Source organism: Pogona vitticeps, chromosome 3 (genome assembly GCF_051106095.1).
Source record: "Pogona vitticeps strain Pit_001003342236 chromosome 3, PviZW2.1, whole genome shotgun sequence".
Lineage (NCBI taxonomy): Eukaryota > Metazoa > Chordata > Lepidosauria > Squamata > Agamidae > Pogona > Pogona vitticeps.
Genome location: NC_135785.1, coordinates 157,423,684 through 157,438,315, shown reverse-complemented (window position 1 = coordinate 157,438,315; position 14,632 = coordinate 157,423,684). Strand labels below are relative to the sequence as shown.

At 41.0% G+C, this 14,632-nt stretch overlaps 1 long non-coding RNA gene across 2 annotated transcripts in view; it reads left to right on the top strand.

Annotated features, from left to right (window-relative positions):
* Window positions 1-14,632, top strand: part of LOC140705797 (uncharacterized) — a 59,520-nt gene that overhangs the window by 21,177 nt on the left and 23,711 nt on the right. The window lies entirely within an intron of this gene.

The following is a 14,632-nucleotide window of genomic DNA, read 5'->3' as shown; positions in this document are numbered from 1 at the left end:
CTCCTTTTGCTGCTGTGTCGTCTATAAATCATCTCCTGTCTCCCACACAGCACAGGAAGCGAGCTGAGTAGTTTACAGAGAAAATTGACCACAGTTCCCCCGTTTTGAAGGTATCGCATATTCCCTGCAGAGGCGCTGAGGTTGTCTGGTCTGTTGATTTAAGAGCCCATAAAAATAGGTATTTGCAGGCTTGGCATTGTTCAGACAATTATACTGCAGATATCACAAGGGGGGGGGGGGAAGAGTGAGACGCATCCACTACCCTAGGAACACTTGAGGCTGTGTAGGGAATAGGCTTGCACCCAACACAGCTGCCCTTGCTGTGTTCCGTTGCACGGCCCTGCCATCATCCATTCTGTGAAACATTTTGTACCAAGTCAGGGTCAGAGTCATGGGTGCCTCACAGTCAAAAAGAAAAAGAAAGAAAAAACGTTAAAAAGGGGGTGTGTGTCCCCATCCCCACCATTTGGGGATGAGCTCCCCACCCCATCTTGGACTATAGTCTGCCCATGGCCGGAAGACATAAAATTACTTCTTTTTTGGACCACAACTCCCCAAATCCCCTATCTATGTTGAACCATCTAGCCCTGTTCTGCCTATCATTTCTGCACTCTCAAGACATCCACAGTCTTGCTTCCAAAGATCTTTTATGCCTGGGAATTCATCTCAGATACACAGGCATTCATAGTTTTACAACTGAACAAGTCCAGATTTGCCAGATAGGGTTCTTTCGTTTTGGGACTCCCAGAATTCCCTAGCCAATGGCTAAGTAGCATTTCCAATTTATGTTAAACCTCCTCATACAGTACTTTGTTATATTTTGACCAAGAGCCAGTCCCTCCCTTGTCTCACAGGGTTGAAATCTCCCCATTTCTAATGGGCTTTATTGGTAGTTCCAGGGTAGGACATCTGTTAAAAAGCCTTGTGTGGGCAAAAAGGACATGTTCAGATCATTTATCATACAAAGAGATGCAAAGTGTGGGGATGGGGAAATCATAATGGCATTTTATAGGGCTTTCAAACAGTCTGTTGTGAGCAAAGAGCTGAAAGCAGAAACTAAATCTTAAATTCAGCATTGGGGCAATGAATGTGCATGATCAGAAAATACAGGGAACATTTTAAAAATTGTGTGATTGAATTTACTGTATGAAGGGGCCTCTTTAATGAATTTTTTAGGTAAATTGCAAGAGGCTGTACTTGTGTGAAGATATGGAGGCAGTGACAGATTTTACTTTCTTGGGCTCCATGATCACTGCAGATGGAGACAGCAGCCACGAAATTAAAAGATGTCTGCTTCTTAGGAGGAAAGTGATGACAAACGTTGGTGGCATCTTAAAAAGCAGAGACATCACCTTGCCAATAAAAGTGTGCATAGTCAAAACTATGGTTTTTCCAGTAGCAATGTATTGAGGTGAGAGCTGGACCATAATGAAAGCTGACCGCCGAAGAATTGATGCCTTTGAATTGTGGTGCTGGAGGAGGCTCTTGAGAGTCTCCTGGACTGCAAGGAGAACAAACCTATCAATTGTAAAGGAAATCAACCTTGAGTGCTCACTGGAAGGACAGATCCTGAAGCTGAGGCTCCAATACTTTGGCCATCTCATGAGAAGACTCCTTGGAAAAGACTTTGATGTTGGGAAAGTGTGAGGGCAAGAGGAGAAGGGGATGACAGAGGATGAGATGGTTGGACAGTGTCATTGAAGCTACCAACATGAATCTGACACAATTCTGGGAGGCAGTGGAAAATAGGAGGTCCTGGTGTGCTCTGGTCCATGGGGTCGCGAAGAGTCGGACACGACTAAACAACTAAATGATGATGTACTTGTGTGGCTGTATAGAATATATAGCTAGCAAACCAGTAGAGTAAAATAAGAAAAGCCATAAGAAATAAATTATATTAAGTGTTAGTAAAAGTGAAATGAGTTCTTCAATGGGAAATGAGCAGTGCACATGCTCTATGGCACTTTTGCTTACCTTATTAGTGTTTTCCAGAGGCCTGTTATTTCCACTAAAACATGTGGTCCCTGGCTCAAGTTAAATATTGAATAAATTCCCACAATTTTCATAAAAAACAAATGTGAATTTTGTAAACAGTGCTAGTGCCTAGACAAAACGTTCTTCTTTGGGGGAGAGGGCAGGGACTTCATATTTTGTTTTCACGTGAAATACCTGTACTTCTGAAGATTGCTTCGGTGAAAGCAGTATGTGGTACAAGGACTGGAAAACTAAACCAAGTTTGGGGCTACCAATTTCTGATGTCACAGTTAATAAATTTTGTGATATATTCTGTTAAGTAATATATGGAGAGCTGATATATTCTGAGGCCAGGTCATTCTGAGGGCTATTTTATGAACGAGAAGCCAAATAGCTTTTAAACAACAGATTTGGTACCGATGAGGATGCAGAAGACGAAGAAATGAAAATGTAGTGGAAGACCCATTATAGGATGTCCATATGTTGCCATTCCTTTCATTAAAAATGTTTGTTTGTTTGTTTGTTTTAGACATTTATAGACCACCTCTATAATATTTAACCTTAGAATTGCAGAGCTGGAAGGGACCTTATGGATAATTGAGTCCAGCCCCTGACAAGGAGGCACAGTGAGGAATCTAACTCCCAAACTCTGGCTCAACCATAGAGCTGCCCAGTAGTTAGTTGACTTAGTGGAAAACACTTCTCTAAGCGATTTATAGCAATGAATAGTTAACCCACACAAACCAAAATGCATATCCACAAATAAACATGCATCATATTAAGCCCAAATAACAGCATACATGGAGTGCTGATGTAGTTTAGCTCACTGCTGTAGCTCTGGGAGGAGAGGAAATCTAAGCCAAAATGCAAATAATATTCCTCTCAACTATGGATGCCATCTTTACCAGAAATGGATATCAACAGCTTCAGAGAAATAGCATGAGGAAACAGGCAAATTTTTCTCTCAGAAAATTATTTTAAAGCAACAAGTTTCAGAATTATAGTCTGAAAGAAGGACTTTTCAGAGCTTTTGGTTGTTGTGGGTTTTTTGGGCTCTTTGGCCATGTCCTGAAAGTTGTTTTTCCTAACGTTTTGCCAGTCTCTGTGGCCGGCATCTTCAGAGGACAGCACTCCCGGATACATTTTCAGAGCTTTGTTTGCTCCTAGTTCGCAAATGGTGATTAAGTGTAACAAAAATATGTGGCTGTTTGGAAATTAGATCCTGCACTACAGGTGATTTGAGCACATTTTTTTTAAAAGAGGAATTTGTTCTGCCACATGTAACTATTGCTAGTGCAGGAGAGAATGCAGAAAACCAACTGAGTACATCCACTTCCGCTTATAGAAGTGTTATGTTCATATCACACTGTGGTTTATGAGAAAGTCTATTTTAATCCTCAAGTGTGAAAGGTGGCAGGCACAGAAGCAACAAGTAGTTTTACTGGTCAGCAGGCAGGTGACGTATCAGGCTCTGCAAGGCAAGTGTGTCATTGATAGAGATTTGAGCAAAATCACACACATCCAGTAACACAGAACAGGCGTCACAGTGAAAATAGCAAAAATTGGTATCAAGAACATGGTGAGAAAGTGTTCTGTGGGTGACCACTGTCCTCGGCTAGATCTGGTCCAGTACATCTCTTTTTATATTTGGAACCCCTTGTGGCAATCCCCCTTTGCACCCCTTTTTTTCTTTGGGCTCCACAAAGGTAAACTCACCCTTTTCCGCTGCCACCAGGTATTATCTTAATACCAATTCAAGTCCCACACACAGGAGCTGCTCATATAACTTAGGAATCAGGGGTAGACATGGTCTAGAGGGGCGGGGTAAAAATCAAATAAATAAATAAATAAATAAATAAAATAAATAAATATTCTTTTATTAATGAACAAATAAAAGGAAAATCAATATATAACTGTTATATATTAGATCATGTATTCAATCACTGGTATCTCTCATATTATGCTTATGTGTTCATTCCTGCTTGTTCAATATGATGTAAACTGTTCAATTCCCTTTCCTAACCCCTCTAATCTATTCCTAAACCCTAACACTCTCTCAATAGCTTCTGGTCCCTGACTCTCTCTATCCCTATCCCATTCCAACTGTCCCTAACTGTTCTTCTCAACTCTCTAACTGTCCTTTTTGCTCCGCCCCTCCTGCTCTATCCTGTGATTGACAGGCAGGAATGACGTCATCTTTTGGATTCCGCTACATACTTCATCAACAGAAAAAAAAAAGACTGCACCAATTTGGCATTGTGGTCAAATGTACCTGAGGAAAACGTACAAAGAAAATACTTAGTTGCAATTATTTAGTATGACATCAATTGCTTTAAATAAATAGCATGCCTTTAGTGAGACACAAACTTTGGTTGTGGTTAAAATAATGGGGACAAGGCCTTGAAGAAATAAGTATGATTTTAAAAAAATCAATATGTAAGAGCTATTAAAATTAACCCTGTTGTATATTTCCACTGTAATGTAGTTTCAGAGATTGTAACTGGTATCCAGCAGGGAACTGCTGCTTATTTCATTAAAACAAGTAATATATTCAAAATCAAGAAGTGGTATATTTTCTTTACTGAAAGATAGTGAATGTATCCCAAAACGTACCCTAGTGAAAACAATAAATAATTGTGTTCAGACTAACAAGTTTTATTTGTCATATAAGCTTTCATTCAGGAATTCACCATCCATAGTGCATGCAATATGAGTCTCATTCCAGCTCACAGCCCCCACTTCTTTCCTTCCCTCCTCTGGTCCCACCTCCTTTCTATAGAAAAATGACACGGAAAGGTGATTCCATAATCGAGATAATCACCTTCGCCTTCCCATCTATTTCTCCTTTACTTTCAAGTAACACATTCAGGAATTAACTCATCTTAGGCCACAATTTTCCATGCCAATTGTTTAAAATCATATGTGACCTGTTTTGGAATCATTCTAACATATGCATTTTTTGATTATTTTTGATTATTTATTGTTCAAAATTTTCATTGTACTCTTAAACTGTGAAGTACCTTTCCATATTATTTTCTATAAAAAATATTTGAGAAATGTAGTAGTCTAAAGCTCTAAATGAGAAAGAAGCTTCACAGCAAGCCATAAAAGTCCCACAGAGGTGGGACCACTTTCAGACCTGTTAAGTAGTTAACAGCACTAAGTTTTTTCAAAAAAAAAAAAAAAAAAGGTTTTGCGACACAATCTGAAGCTTACTGTGTTTAACAAGATTCAGGATTAGCACCTGATCCCTACGTTAAATCATGCTACATTTAAGCACTCATTCTCTATGTTGCCTGACTGCGTTGTTTCTTTTTGTTTGTTGCTATCTAGAAACATAATTCCCCAGTAAATAGTTTGAAAAATGAAATGAAACAATAACACATGCTAAACTACAAATGTTATAAAATGTGAAATTTTCTAAAGGTTTCTAAAAATTTAGCCGAATGTGAACTCAATAAATAAACACCCTCAGCCATTTCACCTTATGGTGCAGTGTAAGCCTTCTCTACATAGACTTTAGCTATGTAAGTGGTGGCAGATCTCAATCCAAGTGTACCACCACTGTGCCTAGAAACAGAGATGTGCAAATCCCTATGATCTGACATTGAAATAATTGTATAAATTTTGCTGCCCTGTCTCCAAGAATTAACTGTCTTTTTAAACAGTTCGTGTTGCTATTATTAGAGATAGAGGTCTGCCTAAGTGAAATGCCCATTTAGTAGTTCTGATTTATTTATTTTCTTGTTTTACAGCGATTTCCATTGTTTTAGATTATTAATGAACTGCTATCATATGCTTAATTGAAGGTAATCTCAGGAAACGGTATTATTTACTTAGTTGGTGATTTTGATGCAAAAATTGATTCCCAAAGAGAAGCAGAAATCACTGGAAGTTTTGCACTGTGAGAAAGAAATTACGCTGGCAATCAGTTGGCACAATTGTGTGAGGAAAATCAGTTTTGAGTCATGAATACATGGTTTGAACAGCATAAATGTTGCTTATACACGTGGACCTCACCTAATGGACTGCATCACAATCAAATTGATTGTGTCTTATGTAATCATGATGAACCAACTCAGTTCTTGCAGTCAAAACTTATCCAGGTGTAGACTGTGGTTCAGACCATTAACTGCTGGTGGTAAAAACCGAAGTCAAACTCTGTAACATCAAGAGGACAACACCACGAAAAAAGTTTGACATCACCAAAATTCCCTTCACATATGCAATTGAAGTCCTAAATAGGTTTGAAGTTCTGGACACTGCTGAGAAAATGCCTGAAGAACTATGGCAATAAACTTAATTTATTATCATTAACAAAGCAGATGATTATGAACTGTGCAAGAAGGTAGAGAAAAAGTGTAGATGGCTTTCAGAAAATACCATCCAAATAGCAGGGAGGAGAAAGGCAGCTAAAGCAGTTGGTAACCATGAAGATGTGAAAAGATTAAATGTTAACTTCTAAGTTTACTGGGAGAAGTGTTGTAAACAATTTGAAGACTACTGTACAAAAGGACACACTAGGAATGCATTTGCACAAATTAAAAAGATCCGAGTACCGTTCATGGCTCGCAACGGTATCATCAGGGATAAGCATGGGAAAGAACTGTCTGACCCACAAGGTGTCAAGAACAGATGGTGAGATTATGTGACAGAACTGTATGTCACCAACAAAGAGAGGAACATTAAACTGAGGAGGGAAAGGACCAGGACCAGCTGTACAGCACTTGATAAAGAGGCCATGTGGACAATGAACCAACTGCCAAATAACAAAGCTCCAGGAGTCGATAACATCCCTGTAGGACTGTTGAGGCCAGTACCAACAACAATGATTAGTCTTATGCCAGAAAATTAAGGAAACCAATACATGGCCACAAAACTGGAAACAATCAGTGTTTCTTCCATTACCAAAAAAAGGGGGATTCAAAGGATTGGTCTAACTACCGCATGATTGCTCTCATCTCTCACACTAGTAAGCTCTTACTGAAAATTATTCAACAACACCTGGTACCAGTCATTGAAAGAGAATTACCAGATGTCCAAGCTGGTTTCTGTCAGGTCATGGCACCTGTGATCACATTGTAAATGTTCAGTGGATAATGGAAAAATGTTATGAACATCAAAAGAACATTTACATGTGCTTCATCAATTACAGGAAAGCCTTTGACTGTGGTGCTCTAGAAGACCTTTGGGCGCCACTACATTTGGTGAAATCACTGAATGAAAATCAGGAAGCTATTGTACGAACTCAGTATGGAGACATTGACTGGTCAAAGATTGAGAAAGGTGTGGCAAGATTGCATCCTGTCACCTTTCTTATTCAACTTGTATGCTGAAGTGATAATTAGAAAGCTGGAGTTAGAAGAATCAAAAATTGGGGTAAAAATTGGTGGAAGAAACAACAATAACCTTTCATAAGTGGATAATACAATCCTCCTGTCAGAAACCCTGGAAGATCTAAAAATCATGAGACTCAAAGAAGAAAGTGAGAAGTTTGGCCTCTTTCTTTAAAAGACCAAACTCATGACAATTGCAAAGAATTGAAACATCAAAACAGTAATTGATGGAGAAGAGGCTGAATGTGTGGAAGAATTCATCTTTTTATGTTCACTGGTCAATCAAAATGGTGACTGCAGCCAAGAAAATAAAGCCAAAAGCCGAGCAAAAAGCAAAGCATACTGCTTATATACCGCCCCGTAGTGCTTCAATCACTGTCTGGGTGGTTTACAAGTTAATTATTCAGGCTACACATTCCCCCCTCCCAGCGAGCTGGGTACAGTGGTGCCTCACCTGACGACGATAATGCGTTCCATTAAAATAGCTGTTAAGCGAAATCGTCATCAAGCAGAATTTAAAAACCCATTGAAATTTATTGATAACCGTTCAGTGCGTTCCGATGGGCAAAATACCTCATCGTGCAGCGAAAATCCTCCATAGGGTGGCCATTTTCTGGTGCCTGTTAAGCAAGGAATCCATCCTAAAAACAGTGGGGAGCTATTTTGCACAGCGGGAGGCCATTTTGTGACCCACCGATCCGCTGTTTGGAACTCATCATAATGCGAAGAATCGGTTCCCAAAGCAGTGAACCGATCATCGTAAAGTGATTTTTCCCCATAGGCTCTTGTGCCTTCCATGGACTGCAAAGATAATGAATAAAGAAGTGCTGAAGTACATAAAACTGGACATGGCACTGGATAGCAAAGTAACAAAGCTTAGACTTAGTTATTTTGGTCATGTAATGTGATCAACATCATTGGAGAAAGACGTTATGCTCTGAATGGTCAGAGGTAAAAAGATGACAGGGACACCAAAGAATGTGTTGGTTGGATGTAATCAAACCAGACCCTGGCCAAAATATAAAGCAGCCAAAAGAAGCTGTACAAGATCAGAAATCATGGAAAGAGCTAAGATTAATTTAGAAATAGAATATGTATTATAAATTTGTTGCACCAGAAACTTATGTTTCTTTGAAATGTACGTAATAGATAAGAATGGATATTGTAAAATGTTCATTTTGATTTACAACCCTGTTCAGTCCCCTGTCCCCTGTCCCCTATCCCTACACCTAACTTATGAAATAATAATAATAATAATAATAATAATAATAATAATAATAATAATAATAATAATAATAATAATAATAATAATAATAATAATAATAATAATAATAATAATAATAATAATAATAATAATTTGATTCAATTATGTTCTTACATATTTTATGGTATCACGTGGTGCAAGTGACCTAAATAGTATATATAGTTAAGAGGCATACTGTATTTAATGGGACTAGAAAACTTCTTTCCAGTGGAGGCTGGGATGGCCCATTCCTGCTTTCCTTCCAGCAAGCAAAAAACCTTTCTCTTCATGTTGGCTTTCTTGCTGAGGAAGTGGCTTCTAATGGGTTTGGGGCTGCATTTTTGGTTGGTGTGCTTTCAAAATGCTTCTAATTTAAAGTGTGTTTTAATATTAAACAGCAGTGAGGTGCCTGCCCAGGTGCAGACAAGAAAACATGCAATTGGAGCATAGTTAGAGGACATATCCCTGGAGCAGCTAAATGTGGTGTTGGAGATTTTCCTCCATTAAAAAAAAAAGCAGAGATAGAAAACTGAGGGTTCTTCTTCGTGACCTCTGTGAATGCACACAATTGGGTTGTTCTGTGCCTGTGCAGGACCTCTCGGAGGTTTCTAGAGCTTAAAGACGTGATTATTGGGACGTTCCCCCATGGAGCACATGCTCAGCCCACCAGAGGTCCCCTCAGTTCCTTTTAGCCGCCACTTAGGTTAGACCTATTTCGGAGAGAGCTAGAACAATTGAGCATTTCTGCGATTGGTAGTTGTTTCTTCTGTTATTTCAATCACTTTTTTGTTGGAAGTTTCCCCTCTAAATTAATTTGTTCTACCTTTGATTCGATTAAGTTTTTTCCCCAAGTGGTGCGTACTTTGTAATAACAAGATCCCGTTCATTGACGGCCATGACCATTGTCTTTACTGTCTCAGGGAACAGCACCAAACACACTCTTGTCCCGAGTGTAAAAGGCTCACAAAGCCTGCTCTTAAGCTGCGACTTCAGAGGCTGCAATGTTACCTGTGGGAGAAATCCCTCAATCCATCTTCGGTCACCATGGACTCTGCACTGTCCCCAGATTGTCGACCTGATCACCAAGAGCCTCCTAGACCAACGATTCTAATTCAATGACTCTTTCTCCTCACCAAGCGGAGAAGTTGAAGTCTACCTCGAGACCAAAGTCGACATCGAGGACCTCAGCTTGATCAACTGAATAATCTAAAAAGAAAAAAGATAGGATTACTTTTAAAAAAGCCTAAGAAATCATAGAAATCTACTCACCAGTCGGCAGTTCCACAGATTCAACCACCCCAATCAACATTTCCATACTCGATTTTGGAGGAAAGGTCTAGAGATGCCTTGGGATCGATGTCAGACAGATATGAACCACCTCTGCCTCCGGCCCAGACTCCAGCTTCCACTGGTAGCTTGTCGCCAAGTATTGGTCTCTCTCTGGCTGACGCTCACTCCAGCCAGGCCTTGGCCCATTCCAGCCCTGCGTCATCAGGCCGGGCAATTCCGATTCAAATCTTGGGCTCAGACTCATCTCATCACTCCCCTCGAAAACACTGAGCAAAGGGACTACACTTGTCACCAGTGCAGTATGGCCCTACACAGAGAGATTGCTATTACTACCCAGAATCTTCTCTATCAACCACAAGAAGATCTCAGAGATTGATACTACCAACAATATGATCCGTATTTCCCCGAAGACTTAACAGAACAAATTTACTACACCAAACCCAAGAGAGTCCGATACACTTTGCTGTATCCACCTCAATACTCACCTCCTGTGCTTCCATCACCACCTCGATACCGACACCATTCTCACTCATCACACTCAACATCAGCTCACCAGAACCTGCTTGCTACCAAGCCGGCCCTCAAGCTCACGACTTCATCATAGGAACAACCAAAGTCAAAGTGTTCCAAGCATTCTTCTAAACATCCTTCCCCTCAAAACACATATCTACACGTTATGACCACCTATAAGGGTTTTCCCTCCTCCTCCTTCTGATACGGAGAGGCACTCTACAACCCAAGTACCCCCTGCTTTGCAACAGCCTTCTTTGACACAATTCTCCACATCAAAATCTCGACATCAGTCTCCATGTTCTGAATCGTCCATATCGACCCAGGATTTGGCCTCTGATATTTCTCCAGAATCACCCTCCAATTTACCCACTCCAACATCTGATGTAGTGGAAAATCATCCGCCCCCACATTTGGAGGTTTTTACTTTGTACTCCCAGCTAGTGATGAGGATGGCTAGATCCCTACAATTAGAAATCGAGGAACCACCACCTCCTAAACAAAACTTAGTTTTTGATGACATTAATCAAGAGAAGACACCTCCGCTTAGCCTTACCTTCATACCTGTTATGCTAGATTTGGTTAAAGAATCATGGGACGAACCCGTTCATCATTACAAATATCAAAACATGTGGAAAACCATTATAAAACCCATGGTCCGGACACTGCCTTTTAATCCAAACATCCAACACCAAATTCAATTATTGTGGAATCCAATCAATCGAGAGCTTGTAACAAATCATCTGTTGCACCTACCAACCGGGAGAGAAGAAAGTTAGATATTCTGGGCAGACGTCTTTACTCCCTCACTTCATTTCTTATGCGAGTCGCCAACTATCAAGCCACCATGGGAGCTTGCCATAGGCAACTATGGAAGAAGATCCTCCCTGTTATTCAAGCGGCTCCTGAGTCTTCTAAGACTGAAGCCCTAAATATTCACACTGAGGCTTCTACTCTGGCCAAACAGGAAAGAACTGCTTCCCACCACACTGCTGATGTCGCGTCTAAGGCGATGGCTACATCTATTGCTCTTAGATGCCATGCCTGGCTTAGGTCAGCTGGCATATCTGATGACACCAGCTTGAGAACTGAAAACCTCCCATTCGATGGTGCTGGCCTTTTCAACGAAAAAACAGACAAAGTAATGGACAGCCTTCATAAAATTCAGAAAACAGCTCAATCATATTCCACCCAGCAAACATTTTGATACCAATGACCCCAGTACCACAGACAGTCATTTGTCCAACAGCCATTTTAGCCATTCCACCAACCATACCATACATACAAGCCACAAATGCAGGACAGACCTTATTTTGGCCCGTCACTGCCTACTGCACCATCCTTTCAACCCCAGCAACAGCAACCATGTCAACAGCCCTTTCAATGCCAACAGAAGAAGGGTAAGCAGTACCAGTAAACCCCTTCCATCTTCCACCACTATTTTCACTCCGTTTCAAACCAGGTTACACCCTTTCCTCAGTGCATGGTGTCGAATCACCAAGGACCAATGTGTCCTTTCAATTATCAAAAAGGGCTATTTCATCGAATTTGAGCATACTCCACCTTTCACTGTCATTAAAACTACTCCCGACTCATTGGCACTTCAGGAAGAAATTTCCCTTTTTCTCCAAAAACAAGCCATACTCTTCGTCCCTTCCTCTGCCCTGCATGATGGTTTCTACTCTAGATACTTCATTGTACCAAAGAAGAACAGAGGACTCCTTCCCATCCTTGACCTTAGAAACCTAAATAAATTCATTCAGCCTGGACGTTTCAGAATGCTGACACTCAACACTATCATCCCTCCCCTTTCACAGGGAGACTGGTTTGTCATCATCAATCTCCAAGACTACTATATAGTAGTACTCTCGGCTACTATATATAGATGGGTAGTTTAGAAAATAAAGAAAAATAACAGGAAGAAATCTGACCCAACTGAAATATGGTGTTGTAGAAGGGCACATAACTGCATCAGCCTGTGATCTGTTCTAGAAGGCAGAGTAAGGAGTGGAGGTATTGGCCCAGGCTTCATAGCCAGACTCTCCAACCTACTGAGCTATACTAGCTCCTTAATAACTTAACAGCTGCTCAAAATTGGTTTCACTACTTTCATTTTTTTGGTTTGTTATTCAGCAGAAAACAGGAGATGTTTTCTGGCCCAAAGTTGGTAGACCTGAGGTTGTTTTACTATGGAACAGGAAAAAACACCAAAGTGAACTAGCTACTTTGGTTCTAGAACCCACTGAAAAGTGAGTGAAGTTGTGCTCCATCTGCTGGCATGCTAGTAACTTCTTATCAATGAAATGGTGTTCCCCCGATAGTAGCCCCTTATGAAAGGATTACGCTTGCCGTACTCTACACAAATAGTGCAGAGAGTTTTGTGCTGTGGCTTTAAAACTGATTTGTAAAAAATGGAACTGCCAATAACTTATTTTTAAAAACAAATCTTGGTGGTATCAGAAGTATTTATATTCTCTCCCACTTTTTTTTATTCTGCTTCTCTTAAACCCTGGACATTTTCAGGGCTGTGAAATCTAAAAGACACTTTTTGTTGTTGTTTTCTTCCTTCTCAATCCTGAAACTTGTATCTTTTTCTGGTGTCCCACGTAGTTGCTATGGAAAGAGGCTTGCTTTACTTCGGAAGGCACAACAAAGTGTTAAAAAACCTGAGTCATCTTGGACTTTAGACTTCACCTGAATCCAATTCACATCCCTACTATAACCATTTGAGACAGGCAATAGTCTGAACCTGTTTCTGTTACGTGAGTCCCTTTGACCTGGGAAAGAAATACGCTTTTATTGTTAAGTGTCATCAAATCACCTCTGATTCATGGCAACCCTATGAATAAGCACTTTCCAGAATGTCCTGTGCTCAGCTGTCCTTCTCAGCTCTTGCAGACTCAAGCCTGCGGGCTTTTTTAGAGAGTCAGTCCATCTCATATTTGGTCTTCCTCTTTCCCTGTTGCTTTTAGCTTTCCCAGAATTATTGTCTATTACAGAGGATCTTGGCTTTTGATGTGCCCAAAATAGGACAGCTTCAGTTTCAAAATGTTTGCCTCCAGAGATAGTTCAAACGTGATTTGTTCTGGGACCCACTTTTTTTTTTTTTTTTGTCTTTCAGAGAGTCCAGGGTATTGCCCCCCCAACCCCGGAATAAAGCGCGAGACAATAGTATGGGTTTAAATATGGGCCACACTTTATTAATCACACAATCATATACCAAGATTTTATTCTGAAGGAGGGGCCTGCTGTAGTGCGGAAACCTTTAAAGAGGGTTATCATAAGGGCGAGTCCCCGGCCGCCCAGGATCCCGCGACCATAAAGTATCGCAGGGACCTGGCCGGCCGCTAACCCAAACCCCCAGACCTTTATCCCCCTTTGTTTGAGGGTTGTTAGTCTGGAGTGGCCCAGCGCATCTTTCCGCCACAGGCACTGTAATCGCACGATCTGCAGTGCCGTGCGGTAGGATGTACTGTTGGCTTACTTGAACTTACTGCGGGACCCACCGTAGATGCCTATTTTTCCGCACTACCCGCCGTAGTGTGACCGGAGCTAGTTCCACCGGCATGCCACAGAAACCCCTTCCAGTGTGGGATAGGCGAAAATTCCCCCATCCACAGGCCAATCAGGATGGGGGCCAAAATTCCTATCCGGCCCCGTAACGGCAACCAGAATAACTCACACTGGAGTAGGGGAGGGCGGGTGGGTGCCTGAAAAGAAGATGGCGTTCCGGAAGGGGAAGGCCCTTTAAATACCAGGGCTTTCCTCTCCCACCCGGAAGTCGCGTTGGCCCTTCTCGCGCTATCCCGGGTGGAGGGCAAGGCCAGCCTCGCTGTTCGAGGTCAGGGACCCTCCAGCGGCTGGATCATCTGCAGAGCTCTCCACCAACACCACATTTCAAACCAATCAATTTTTTTCCTGTCAACATTTTTTTTCCTTTCCAGTTTTCACACTCATGCATGTTGATTGGAAATACAAAAATATGGATAATCCTGGTCTTCATCTCTGGTGACACATCCTTATATTTGATGATCTTTTCTAGTTCCTTCATTGCTTCCAAGTGCTGGTCTTCTTTTGGTTTCGTGGCTGCAGTCTCCATTTGGATTAATGGCTGAACCAAAGTATACAAAATATCTAACTATTTCATTCTTTAAAAAGTTAGAGCTGTTGAGTTCTGTAGTCGTGATTTTTATCTTCTTGACATTCAGCTGCAATCCTGATGTACTAGAGAGAAAAAAAGAGAAGAAACCAAATTGGGTGTCATTATATAGGGTGGAGG